Here is a 14347-nt window from a genome sequence, read left to right on the forward strand (position 1 = left end):
CAGGACCCATGCACCCATCCACCCACACACACCCCGCACCCCCTTCTGGGATCACTGAAAAGCAATGCAGTCTAGACATAGCCTCAGTGCATTCATTTCTGCATTTTTTGCCAGAGATTTAATTTACAATTGCGTAGTATAATAAAGGAGTGAATTACTGAGCTGCTGGTCTTTTTATTTCTTATTGTATCGTCTGGCTTGGTCAGCATTACAAATAGAAACATGGTAGGGGACAATACCACTAACTTCATTGACCAGTGTTATACTCCTCATGCTGTTATCTGTTAAATAGATAAAAATAGAGGCGGCTTGATTATCGGAAATGCTTAGCACTCAAAACTTCAATTTAAGTCAATAGGAGGTGTAGGTGCTCTTTATTACAGGACTACTCTATATCTGTTTATTGTTAATCATATATAAAATTCCAGTAAATTGTTCTCAAGAATATGTACCATAATTTCTAGGTACCATAAGAACCATGAAATTGCTGTAGTATTCTGGAAGTAATTTCCTCTGTTACGTTTTTTACATGGACTTTTTAATACTCAACATCTCTGAAGATCAGGCACAGATGACGGACTTCAATTTTTAGAGCTATTAATTCAGCAATTTTCCTGGTCACTAAAAATTTACTTTCTTTTAAAAAATTCATTTTTAAATGAAGAGATTCCTTATTAAACTAATCACATGGGAGTACTTACAAGAGGTGAAGTTGCTTTACAAGAAGCTCTTTAGAGGATATGACTAATATACCTGTACTTTTTATGATTATTATTACAAAATGTTGAGTCAAATCGCAGTCATTTTCTTACATTTTCATTTTTCTTTGTTGTTGTTTTCTCTTTGAAAACTTTCATTCATCTCCTGGATGGAAAAAGAAAAAAGAAAAAACCCTAGGTAAGTATATGAATAAAAGTAAAAGCAAACCCTGCAATTTCAGTTTAGAGTTCTGGGTTCTCAATCATTTCATTTTAATGAATTCCATCATCATTTGCAGTGCTTACGTTCCTCCTTCTAAAGATAGTGAGACAAATTCTATTTTTAGTCTACATGTGAATCTGGATAACCTACTGATGACAATCAGCTTTGCCTATCCCACTGCACTAGATTTACATTGGTGTAGTAGCCAAATTTGGTTTTCTGTTTTTATACATTTGCAAGAAAGCAGGGAGCAATATTTCGGAGTTCAATGGCTAATTTTAAACACCCAACGTAATGTTCTATGAATTACCAGTAGGGATGTTAGATGTCACTTAATTTAATAATTGTGTAACTGCACCAAATCTTAGTTGTTACACAATTATTTGATGGTCCTCAGGGTGGGATTAGCAGCCACTGCACTCATGGCTCCACTCCCAGGGAGCCCCCTGCCACTCTGTCCTGCTCCCTCTGACACAAATGCAGCATCATGAGGCAGCAGCAGCCTCTGTCTGTGGGGCGGGTCTGAGCTCCCCACAGACAGAAGCTCCACTGTGGACAAAGGATGACCATGGCAAGAGTCCCCATCTGCAGGGCCCAAGTTCTTCACAGACAGAGGCTGCACTGGCATCCCACGGAGCAGCCTTTGTCTGTGGTGAGCCTGGTCAGGCTGCAGACAGAGGGTGCTCCAGCATTCTGCCTGCTTCCCCACCCACGCGGCTGCCTCTGAAATATCCCACCTGTTCCCCCCCGAGCAACAGCTTCCTCAGTGGGAGGCAGCGAGGGGAGAGGGGGCACAGGTGGCTCCGTGGAGTCATCACATGCGGGGAACTGGCTGAAAAGCTGGCTCCCCACATGTATAAGTTCCTGCCTGCCCCAACCCCATGCTGCTTCCTCTGATGGAGAGGCAGCAGCATGGGGGCATGTGGAGGAGATGGCTCCACAGGAGACAATATGCACTGGGAGCTAGCTAGAAAGCAGGTTCCCCATGTGTACCAGCTCCCGCCTGCCCCATTCACCCTCTGTGCTGCTGCTGCCTTTGTGTCAGAGGGAGCAGCACAGGGTGGCAGGGGGCTCCCCGGGAGTGGGGCCATGAGTGCAGTGGCTGTCAATTCCACCCCTGGGAATCATCAAATAATCGTGTAACAACTAAGATTTGGTGCAGTTACATGATTATTAAATTAAGTGACATCTAACATCCCTACTGGTAATTCATAGAACATTACCTTGGGCGTTTAAAATTAGCAATTGGCTTCTGAAACATTGCTCACTGCTGTCTTGCAAAGCTTATAAGCTAATCATTTACATGACTTTATGCTAACATCCCTAATTACAAGCAGGTTATACATACAATGCAAAAGCGTTTAATTTCATCATTAATTTGCTACACTTATGTACATTATTTGAAACTAAATTTTAATATACATTTTAAATATGAGTGATACTTTACATTTCTGCAGCACCTTATTTTGGGCAATAAAGCATTTCACAAACAATCACAAATTACTAAGGCCCTACCAAATTCACAGCCATGAAAAACGTGCCAGACCACGAGATCTGTTTTTTTTGCGGGGGAGGGGAGGGGAGAGGAGTTATGGTTTTGCCACCTTTTCTACTATGCTACCCTCAGGGCTGGGTGACCAGAGAGCAGTGACAGAAGGCTGGCATGGTATGGAATTGCAGCTGGAGAGTAGCAGCTATTTACTGAGGACCTGACTCTGCAGGTAGCAGAGCAGAAGGAAGGGTGGCAATACCATATCATTCCATTCTTCTGTGGTGCTGCTTTTGGTGACTCGGCCCTCAGAGCTGGTATCTCAGCCAGCAGCTTGCCATTCTTCAGTTCTGAAGGCAATGCTACTGCTAGCGCTAGCACTAGCACAGAAGTTAGGTTATCAGTACTGCACCTCCCTGCCCACAAGTTCTTTTTGGGTCAAGTTCTACAACACTGAAATTTCCAATTTTAATAGCTGAAATAATGACATTTACAATGTTTAAAATTCTATAACCATGAAATTGACATAAATGGACAGTGAATTTGGCAGGGCCTTACAAATTACACATACAACGACACCTGTGTTAAAACATTCAAATCGCAAAGACAAGAACTAAAAAGTTAAAAAAATTGACAAAAATAATGTTACCTGTGCACGCTTAATTCAACCCATTTGTGTGTATGTATTATGATATGTTCTTTATTTATGTAGTCACATAGCATTCCCCCCAATGTTCCTGCCTCATTCAGTTCATGGGATGGACAATACTTACCAAATGAGCAGCTTTTAATTGTTTTATTTTCTCATCATTGTCCAATGTGACCCCATTGCTTTATTTACTACACAAAATTCAAGCACTGCTCTGAATGCAAACTAATTTCCTCATCGACTTTTCTGTGATGCTCATCACAGCAACAGGTGTTTCACTAATGTTAATGATTTTATTTTTATAACACCCTTGTGAGAATAAGAGGTATTATTTTCAAGATGGTAAACAGAGATTAAGGTCAGACAGTATTCACTAATTATTTGTGCCCAATCTGTGCATGACTTTTCACAGCTCTTAGCATTTTACAGTGCTTTAAATGGTCAAATAGCAGCTCTCATTCAGTGCTTCAGAAAATGACATTCCATAGTCTCAAGTTGGGCATCCATAAAATAAGTAGCGTACAATTAGTGACCTATGAAAAAATTTGGTTTCAGTGTCTTATCCAGCATCACAGTGGAACTCAGTGGCTGATGCACGGATAGAATGCAGATCTCCAGTGCAGCACTCATTTACTTTAACAATAAGATTCTCTTTCTGCTTCCTGTTGTCCCCTCTCCTTCCAACTTCTGCAAAAAGTGAGGTATGGATTCTACTAGCAGCCTTCTTTACAAAACAACCTTGACTTGTCCCTGAGTAGGTCCATCCTGTACACAATGAACTAGGGGTCCCATGGAAAAAATAGTAACTATCTGTAACTGAAGACTCGGTGCCATCTTCTATAAACCCACACTGTTTCTGTTATTGTCACCTCCTACTCTGCCAGTCCCAGGTTTCCCTGCTCTTCGTGCCAGCATATGCTTTAGGCCAGTGTTTCTCAACCAGTGGTATGAGTACCCTTAGGGATACTTGAGAGAAGTCTGGGGGGGAACACGTCAATTTGGAGAAAACTGATTTTTTAAGTTTTACAGGCTTTATTATTTTTGTACTTTTTACACACAAAAATTTAATCGCCTACCCAGCTATGATTAAGTTGTTTAAACAAATGTGTTGCAATGGTAGGGGAAAAAATGGTGCCTGAAAACTGTAGGTACTGCGGGGACTTCTTTTTTTTTTTTTTTTTAAAGGGGGTACTTACAATTTTTTTTGAAAGAGTACTTCATAAACAAAATGCAGGACAATGTAGCACTTTAAAGACTAACAAGATGGTTTATTAGGTGATGAGCTTTCGTGGGCCAGACCCACTTCCTCAGATCAAAAACAAAGGTTGAGAAACACTGCTTTAGGCCCCTTGTCCAGTCAGTCCCAGTTCCCCACAATTCCTCATCCAATCTCTTTTCTCCCTCTTTCTTCCTCAACTGGCTCCAAGACCCAGTCTCTCACTTCCCCCACACACTTTGCCTCCTCATCCCAGAGTCCCTCCAGCCTCCTAGAGGCTCCCTCCCTGTCTAGCTGATCTCATTTTCCATGACACCAGCTCCTCATCTGATACATTTTTCCTACTATTGGCTCCCAGTCATCGCATGTCCCTCTTAATGGTCCCAGTCAGGGTCTCCTTGCCCAGCCAGTCCCAGATTTTCCCTCCCCTATACCAGTTCCTAACCCTATGCTTTTTGCCCCATTGTACTCCCCTGACCCAAGGCCCGGCTCTTTTCTCCAGTGCACTTGAGCCAAAAAGCTTTCTCCTCTGCATTGTCTATGCACCAGCAGGGGGAGCCTTTACAGCACAGGAGAGAGAGATTCTTCCAGTTCTTAGTTTCTATATCCAGCCTCCAACCAGGATTGCAACAGCCAGGAACAGAAATTTCATGGAAATTTCCTGGAAATTTCCTGTTCAATCCCTGCTTCTCTGGTTCAGAGCTTGCTCAGCATAGATGGAATCTTCAGAGAATTCAGCTGCCGAACAAGAATTTATCCACCAATACATTCGAGCATATTTCAACTGAGATTTTTCAAAGGTTTGCCAAACTTCGCATTTTTACAGGAATAGCAAAAGGCATATCCCTGACACAACGGTCACCCCTGCCCAAATATCAAGTCCCTGCTCCAAAGCACAAACACAGTAATTGTTCTAAATACATAATAACTTACAATCAATGGTCTGGTAGCACTTTATAGACTAACAAAGCATGTAGATGGTATCATGAGCTTTCATGGGCACAGCCCGCTTATAATCAATTTGTTAACATGGGCAAAACAATTACCCCAATCTTATCCTCTGAGATAGTTGAACAATTTTTGCTTATACTTTCCAGAATAATTTAGCTCAAGCTAGATACCCAGCATGGAAAATTTCAGCCCAACAGTTTATGTTTGGCAAAATTATAGGGTCTTATAATGGAGGTATCAGGCAATGCTGCATACACCTATAATTATGTCACACACTACCTCTGATGTAGATAATTATTATCCTCACTTTTATAGATAGTAAAATTAAGGCATAGGCATAAGGTGGATATAATACGGTTTTGGATCTTGGGTAACCTGGGTTCTGTTCCTGGCTCTAACACTTACTCAGTAAACAAGTGTCTTCACTGATCTGGCCTTAGTTTCCTTATCAGCAAAATGGGAATAAAGATATTTGCCTCCTCTGAGAAGCACTTTGAGATTTACTGATTAAAAATGCTAAGAACTAGGCATTATCATTATTCAATATAAAGCAGTGAAGTCCCACAATGTGTATTTGCATATTGTGAAAACTAAGCCTAACTAATACTGAATTATGCCAACAATCAACCAGGCTTCCTTGTCTCTGATAGAATAATCCACATCACTAGCCAGTGAGAAAAATTTGAACTGTTCTGGTAAGCGCAGAGCAAAAAGCGCACCTTCCTGACTTCAAGATATTAACTGCAACTATGTAATATTATTTTCCACTAAAGTTCCCTGGGAAAGAAAAAAGAATCCCATGTGAAAAGAAGGGTAATAAATTTCACACGCAGTCTAATTGCGTTACTGGTGATACTATTGCTAGCATTTATGTGAAACAGAGACACTTCCTTTTAACATAGGAAATTTATCTCCCACAGATCTCAGTTTCACTTAGATCTTTTTCTTAGACATTAAAAATGGAATCTTTTGACATTTTTGTTCAACCACATATAAGAATTGGTGGGTACAATAATAAAAACTCTCCAAATCATACAATATCAAGGGAAAGAGGATCCCGTGAAATACTTTTTTCCAATTTCTCTGAAGATTGTCTAAAATATTTATTCAGATTTAAGGGCCACTCCTAGCAGTACCTGGAAAAATAGGTCTTGTACAAACATTTAAAGGGAATTTCCCTTTCTTGCCATGAGCAATAACCACATACACAAGTAACACAGATACATGCAATTAATGGTTCAGTCATGTAAGCTACTGCAAACCCTCAATTCTCACCGAAGCTAGTGGGATTTAAGGCTACTGATACCTTGCAGGAATTAGTCAAAGCCATTCAGGATTGACCAAATCTTGCCACTAGTTCAGGATTATGATATGACTAATTTTTACTATGACAACACGACTCTCCTTTATGAACTCCCACGTTATTACATATTTGGAAATAAATCAGGTTAACAAGCATAAGCAAAACTAATCTTATCTGTCAGAACTCATGTGTTCACAGTAGCCACTCAAAAAGGTTTGATGTAGATGAAGAGACAGGTATTAGAAAGAACAGTTCAGCCAAACAGCAATGCAGGGTTCAGATGAGAGTGCAAAGAACAGGACTTGGGGGCTTAGGTGGGCAGGCTAGAGAACTTGTAACATAACCACCCTAGTTCATCCCAGGCAGATACCTTGGAAAAGACGATACTTTTCAGACCTGTCTTTTACACACAGACACTGTGGGGATGCCAAATAAGGCCATAAGGGATGAACATATACAACAAACAAACAAACCCCTTGCATTTAACATAGGTCAGAAGTTAGGAAATGATAAAATTAAGGTTACTTATGCCATATCCATTCTATTCCCGTGCACCTTTTGATAGTCTTAATTAAAAGAATATGTACTCTTTTTCCCATATGCACTATTAGCAGGGCTTGAACCTGAATCTTTAAATCCACAGCACATACCCCTTCCACTTGATCTCAAGGAGCGCCTGGTAGCGAGGTGGTTCTTGGGTTCAACGTCTTACTCTGGAAGAAGAGTCTAGTAGGTAGAGCAGAGATTAGAGGCAGGATAGCCAAGAATGTATTTTTCAAATATACTCAATACTATTAACTTGAGTATGTTGTCACTGGATGATTCAGGAATTTAATTGAGATTTAAATGCAATAAATTAACAATATTATACTCTTAGTACTTCAAAGAGGAAGGGTGGGATTTTCAGAATTGCTCAGCATTGGCCTATTTCTGCTGCCAACATAGTTAACAGGAGTTTTACATGGTTACTCACTCCCTGCAGTAACTGAGATTCTTTGATATGGGTGTCCTCGTAGGTGTTCCACTGCAAGTGAACTTGTGTCCCCTGTGCTTTGCCTGAAGAATTTCAGTGGCAGTGCTCAACTGGATCAAGCATGCGCCCTCCCTGTCTTGTGCTGTTGTCAACACCTAATTAATATGCACAACGACATCCCTCTTTTTTCCTTCTCTAATGGACAGGTACGTCTAGACTACGCTGAATTTTCTAAAGAGGATATGCAAATTCCACAATCTTACTTTTGAAGGTGGGTCTTTCGAAAGTGAAATTGTGGAATTTGCATATCCTGTTGCAAAAATTCAGCGTAGTCTAGACGTACCCGTAGAGTCTGGAAATTGAACTCTGAAGTATAGAGGAAGCAGTGGAGCTCCCATAGGGGTATTCACCTCAAAGAACCTCAGTTACTATGTAGGGTGAGTCATCTTCTCCCCTTCAAAGAGTATCACTAAGAAGCTCCCCTTCCAGTTGAGAAGCACCCCTTATTAGATGGAAGGGGCTTCAAAATTGTATGAGCATGTAATACAACAGTAAAACCTGGTGATGTGTCTGATCTTGATCCCTGGTTGATTTAATAGTATTTTGTGAACGTGAGAAGGGACACCCAAGTGGCTGCTCTACATATGCCCATAACTGGCACATTGTTTAGGAAGATACTGAGATAGAGATCTGGTGGAGTAAGTTTGGATCCCCATTGGGGTTTGTAAGTGCTTCCATAGACAGAAGAACTGAACCCAGAAATCCATTTAGATAGTTTCTATTTGGAAATAGCTGAACCTTTAGTTCATTCCACAGTGGAAATAAAAAGCCTGTCATTTTCTGAAGGGCAGAGTTCTGCCAAGATAGAACAATAAGGCACACGTGACCCTCTAAAGTATGAAAGTACTGAATTCTCTGTACTCCCATGATATTTAGGGAAGAATGAGGGAAGATGGATTGGTTGGTGGAATTTGGGTCAGCAACCTGCAGCTCTGGAGCCGCATAGGGCTCTTTAGCTGCCCCTTTGCATCTCTTTGGCTAATCTCTTGAGGACACCTAAAAGTCCAGTGGCACAGCAGGGCTCAGGCTCAGCCTGCATGCTGCAGCCCCGGAGTGGGGAACCTCAGGTCCAGGGGCTGGATGCTGAATTTTCTAAAGAGGATATGCAAATTCCACAATCTTACTTTTGAAGCCACCTGAAGCTCAGAGCTCCCCCTGCATTGGGGAGCATGTGCTGGTGCTCCTGTCCCCCCTGCCCGTTCCCCTACCGCCCACCTCAGGGCTGGAGGACACAAAATCTACTAGGAAATGTGGGAAGTGCACCTCCTCATTTGGGTGCACGTCAATGAGGGTTCCCCCCCTCACTTGTGTGCAGCCCCAACTGATTTCTCTGTGGGTCAGTGGCCTCCGACCCACTACTGCTGTAGCCCCTCTCTACCCCAGGAGCAGTGAGCTCCTGACATCTATTCATGGGGGTTATAACTCCATGTACTGCTCCCACCCCCAATGCCAGCCTCACTACTCCCATTGGCTGGAAAATGCTTGTGGGCATGGGCAGTGTACAGAGAGGCCCACAGCCCAAGCAGTATGCAGAGACATGCCAGCAGCCAGCTGTGTCTGGGAGCAGCACTGGGCCATGGTATACAGGTAGCCTACCTGAGCCATACTGCACCATCAGTGGGGAGCTGCCCATGGTAAGTTCATCTCAGCAGGATCCTGCACCTCACATTCCCTCTTGTACCCCAACCCTTAGCTTGCACCAAACTACTTCCAAGAGCCTGCACCCCACACTCTGCACCACCTCAGAGTTCCCTCCTACACCCTTTACTGCACCTCAATCCCCCACATAAGCCCCCTACTGCACCAAACCAATTTGTAAACAATTTAAAGATAATAAGCAAATCATTAAATATGACAAGTCACTATGTAATGTCTTGGTGACAACAAAATATACCATCAAACTATGTTGTTAAAGAATAATCAAAGGAAAAAAAAACTCTAAATAGATGCAGTTTATTCCATCACCTATTTTGCTTATTTAGGTCAGAATTTGTCTATCATCCGCAGTATATTTGTGTATTTGTACAAGTAGCTTTGCATGTGATGAAACTCTCAAAAAATTTTGGCCAAAGACAAAAAACAAAACAAGGTTGCTGAGCCCTGCTTTACCTGAAAAGAAGAGGTACTTTAGATAACAATTTTGGGTGAGGTCTTAAGATTATCTTGTCCTTGAAAATGATGATGTAAAGTGGGTATGCCATGAGTGTTCTAGTTCTCCCTCTGATCCGACTGACATGACAGCTAATAAGAATGCCACCTTCAACATGTAAGACAACATGTTGCTAAGGGTTCAAATGTGCATCCAGTGAGTGTAGTACTAAGTTCAAGTCCCAAGGCGGAGTAGATACATGTACTCTGGGGTAGATATTTCCTTAAGGGTATCAGAATCATCTGATGATGTGGTGGGCAACTATTGATATGCCATACAATAATGGTGGAAAACAGTAATAGCCATGAGATGTACTCTGAGCTAAGCGATAGTCCAAATGTCTTTAGCCTAATATATATCATGGGTAAAGAGGTGAAAATAGCCTTGGCTTGTTTATTTTGACACCATATATTGACTTTCTTCCATTTATGCAGGTAAGTATTTGTCCTTCACCTGTTCAGAGCAGGTTAGCTCTTTATGTTGGAACCATGTAGGAGAACCAGGCTCTCAGGTCCAACACCCTGCACTAAAAGGTTCAGCAGAAGTGCAAGTGTGAGTGATGTGCGTACCACCATCCTCAATAGATACAAATACCATGTACGTCTGGTCCATGTGAGGCCCAATAGAATGACTTTGGTCTTGTTTGTTTGTACTTTGTTTATAACTCTCAATAACAGGAAGATTGGAGAAAATGTGTTTAGCAGAAGTGCATCCCATTTGAGGAGAAAGGCATCTCCCAGGAATTAGGAATTACCAACCCTGCTCTTTGAGCAAAGCTGCAGGAATTTGTAATTATAGGATGTTGCAAAATTATTGGTGGATGAGTAACTTCCGTGTTTGAATATGTTCTGTGGAAGTGCATTGTTTAGTCCCCACTCATGAGCCTGAGGAAATTCTCTGCTCGGTGTGTCCACTGGAAGGGTATGAAGCTGTTATTTTTAAATTGTAATGTTCACACTATTTCCCTAGTCTCATGGTTTTGGTGCACAGGCAGTACGATCTTGCCCCTCCCTGCCAGTTTACAGAAGACACGAAGGAAATATTGTCCATCATTACCCTTATAGTCTTGTTCCTGATCAGGAATGGGAAGTTCAAGCTTGCACTATGAGCCTTGTGCAGCTCAAGGAGATCTATGTGTAACAGTGTCTCAGAGGGAGACCACCTGCCCTCCCTAGCCTATCCAGGAGGCATCAGTTGTGAGAATCACTCAAGGCAGAATCAGTGTGAAAGGTGCTCGACATGCACATTGTGGGGCTGCATACAGCAATCTAGAAAATCTTTGACTTTGAACAATATGACGAGGTGCTTGTTCACAGGCAGTGTTTGTGTGATATGTAGACGGTTCTTAGCCAAAAGCGCAGCACATGTGAAGTTGTATGTGTCATACCACAAATATGGTTGCTGCCATATGACCTAATACTGAGGCAGGTCTATGCCAATGTATGTGAACTGTTCAGTACTGAGGAGATCAGATTCATTATAGGGGACAAATCTGTTTGGGGATAGTGACACTTTGGCCTGCAGAGAATTGAGATGGGCTTCACAGAAGTCCAGTTTTTATATGATCAGTGTTGATTTTTTTATGTTTAGCTGTAATCCCAGCCACAAAAAGAGGACAATTGTCCACTGAGTGATGTACAGGACATCTGCTCAGGTGGGGGCTTTTAGTAGACAATTGTCCAGATAAGGGAATACAATTACCCTCTTTTGACAAGGTGCACCACCACTACTGCAAGAATTTTGGAAAACACCCAAGATATCAAAAGGTAGAACTTTGTATTGGAAATGTTCTGTCCCCAAAGTAAACTAAGGAACCTCTTTTGAGAGGGATATATGGTTTTATGAAAACAGGCATCTTGGAGTTTGAGGACCAAAAGCCAGTCTTCCTATTGCAGTGCTGGTATTATTATTGTTAATGTGACCACCCTGAACCCACTGGGTCTTTACAAATGTGCTGTGTTTTCTGAAGTTTACAATAGACCTCCATCCTCTGTTCCTTTTCTGGGTTAAAAAGCAGTGGGAATAAAAAAAAATCTCTGTGTTCTAGTACCTGTTCTATGATGTCCAGATATAGGAGATGGTTTACCTTTTCCTGTATGAGAAAAGTCCCTGAAGAGGGACAGAGGTGGTAGAGTGGGTGGGTGCAGGGGGGAATAGAGCTAAATGGTATCAAACAGCCCTGTGTGGATTATTTCTAGAACCCATTTGTCCATGGTGATGGATTTCCATGCTGAACAGCAAGTGGTTAAATGGTGTCTAAGGGAGGATGGCCGGTGATGTCAGCACTCATGAATGGAGGAGGTCCTCAGGACTTTGACCATACCCTCAAAGTTGTTGTTTCACAGAGGGTTGTTGGGACATCAATAATTGATGCAGAGCTGGTCAATGATATGGAGATCCCTGTCTCTACCATTTTGTATCATATGTTGTACATAAGGAACAGATCTTGTGCACCAGGAAGGATAATATTTATCATATTTTCTCTAGTTGCAGGTGTTTGTATCCCCAACGTCCCTTTTATACCCAGGTAGTCTGGGTTAGAAGATGGTCCTCAGAGATGATGGCTTTGAATTGGCCCTTTTTTGTCTTCCAGGATGTAATCAATGAAGTCAGAGTTTGGAATAGTTTGTGTGGTTGTATTTAGCTAGCAATGCAGCATAAATGGTGAGCAGAAAATGCAGAGCGGCTGATGAGTAAGTCTTGAAGCCAAAAAGAGTTAATTATTTCCACCCCTTGTCATATGAAATGGATCTGGTGTTGTCTATAATGCTGACTCAGAGTTGAGTAAAGAGTTGCGTACAAGGTAAAAAAAAAGTCCATCCCTTTTGAAGGGACATAATATTTTGTATCCACTCTCTAGCAAGTGGATGGTATAGTTGCAGGGTCTGCCATACATTTTTGCTGGCTCCGAAAGTGTTTCATTTATGAGAAACACTATTTTTGATGACAAAATTCCTAGAATGTCCAGTAATTTATGCTGTGACTCTGGAACCTCCTCTAGAAGGATCTCTAGAGTATCCGAAGAGCTCCTAGAAATGTCAGATGTCAGCAGCAGTGAATAGTGGAGGCATTGTAGCCTCACCTGGGAAAGAGGACAAAATGTTGGCTGATGGTGTTTTCTGCTCCAGGGCTGCCTCCTGTTCCTCAAAGCTTTTTTCAGGAGGTTCTGATGGTGTAGCCATTGATGGTGGTGGGTGAGATCTAACACTCTGCTTGGACACATGGGGCACTATCTCTTGTATGCTGCCCACAAGTCCCAATAGGACCACTATGTGGGAAATGGCCTAGGTGGTAGTACATCTAGGTGGCTGTACCAGGTCTGGGTGTCAATCCAGTGATGAGATTTAGGCTGTACAGGGGGTCCTAAGATTGCAGCAGTTTGGATGGAAGAGAAATGTGATGAAAAAAAACAAACCCTCTTCCTCTCATCATTTTCCTCCTGGCTAAGAAACAGTGAGCCAGAGATGAAGTGGGCTGAAATGGTACTGCTCATATCAGAGATACATTGGTACTGAAGAGTGATGATTGTGACATCAATAAGACAAGAAGATCTTTGTATTGCAGCAAATGGTGTAATGCTGATGGCACCAAAGTGAACATAAGAACAGCCATACTAGGTCAGACCAAAGGTCCATCTAGCCCAGTATCCTGTCTTCCGATAGTGACTAATGCCAGATGCCCCAGAGGGAACGAACAGAACAGGGTAATCAAGTGATCCCTCTCCTCTCATCCATTTCCAGCTTCTAACAAACAGAGGCTAGGGACACCATTCCTACCCATCCTGGCTAATAGCCATTGATGGACCTATCCTCCATATATTTATCTAGCTTTTTTGAACCCTGTAAAGTCCTGGACTTCACATTATCCTCTGGCAATGACACTGTTCCTTTTGTGGGCAATGGTGCGGAGATCTGAGTGCTCTGTGCTATTGGAGCAGGCCGTGAAGCCACAGCCTGCGAGGAGTGCCCTGGTGCCGCATCTTTAGGGGGTTCTGTTGGCACTGTAGTGGAGAAGGTGGGCTTCTGTTTACTCAGCCATTCCACGTGGGGTCACTGGCTTTCACACTTCGTGCGGAACTGTAGGATCCTGGTGCCTCCTATGCATTAAACCACTGTGCAGTTGGCATCAAGGATACACAATGAGCCAGAGACCATTTCTTTTTCAGTCTCTCTTTAATGGGGAAGGGGGTTGATGCTCTTTTCCTCACCACCTTTTTGGAACAATAAGCCTTTCTCTGTGAAGATGATGGAGTTTCTGGAGATCCTTGTCCAGATGGGGTGGGGCTTTATGCTGGGCATAAAGATTTCTCCCTAAGTATAAGTTTGAGTGAAGGTCTCTGTCCTTCCTGGTGCAAGCCTTTGAGTTGTTGCAGTGAGAGCACTTGCGGGATGTCTCTCTCACATAAGCATTGAATACACCCAGAGTCTCCATCAGATACAGAACCACCTCCCAAGAGGAATGCAGCACAAGAAGCCTGCTGAACCAGCCATTGCTTGAATTATGGTGGGTCAGCCCATTATTTTAAGGGGTAGGAAAATATATATATAATTTTTTTAATGAAAAAGTGACAGGGAAAGAAAAGGTGCAAGTAACTGACTATTAGATTTTTATGGTAGTCATAGTATATTAGGACATA

At 42.3% G+C, this 14347-nt stretch overlaps 1 long non-coding RNA gene across 1 annotated transcript in view; it reads right to left on the minus strand.

Annotated features, from left to right (window-relative positions):
* LOC112546211 (uncharacterized) overlaps positions 1 to 14347 on the minus strand; it is a 101778-nt gene that overhangs the window by 56540 nt on the left and 30891 nt on the right. Inside the window, exon 3 of the long non-coding RNA XR_003089851.3 lies at positions 813 to 864. This is a non-coding gene — a long non-coding RNA (uncharacterized LOC112546211). The remainder of the gene's footprint in view (positions 1 to 812; positions 865 to 14347) is intronic.

Source organism: Pelodiscus sinensis, chromosome 4, assembly GCF_052426305.1.
Source record: "Pelodiscus sinensis isolate ZL-2025 chromosome 4, ASM5242630v1, whole genome shotgun sequence".
In the NCBI taxonomy this organism is placed as follows: Eukaryota; Metazoa; Chordata; order Testudines; family Trionychidae; genus Pelodiscus; species Pelodiscus sinensis.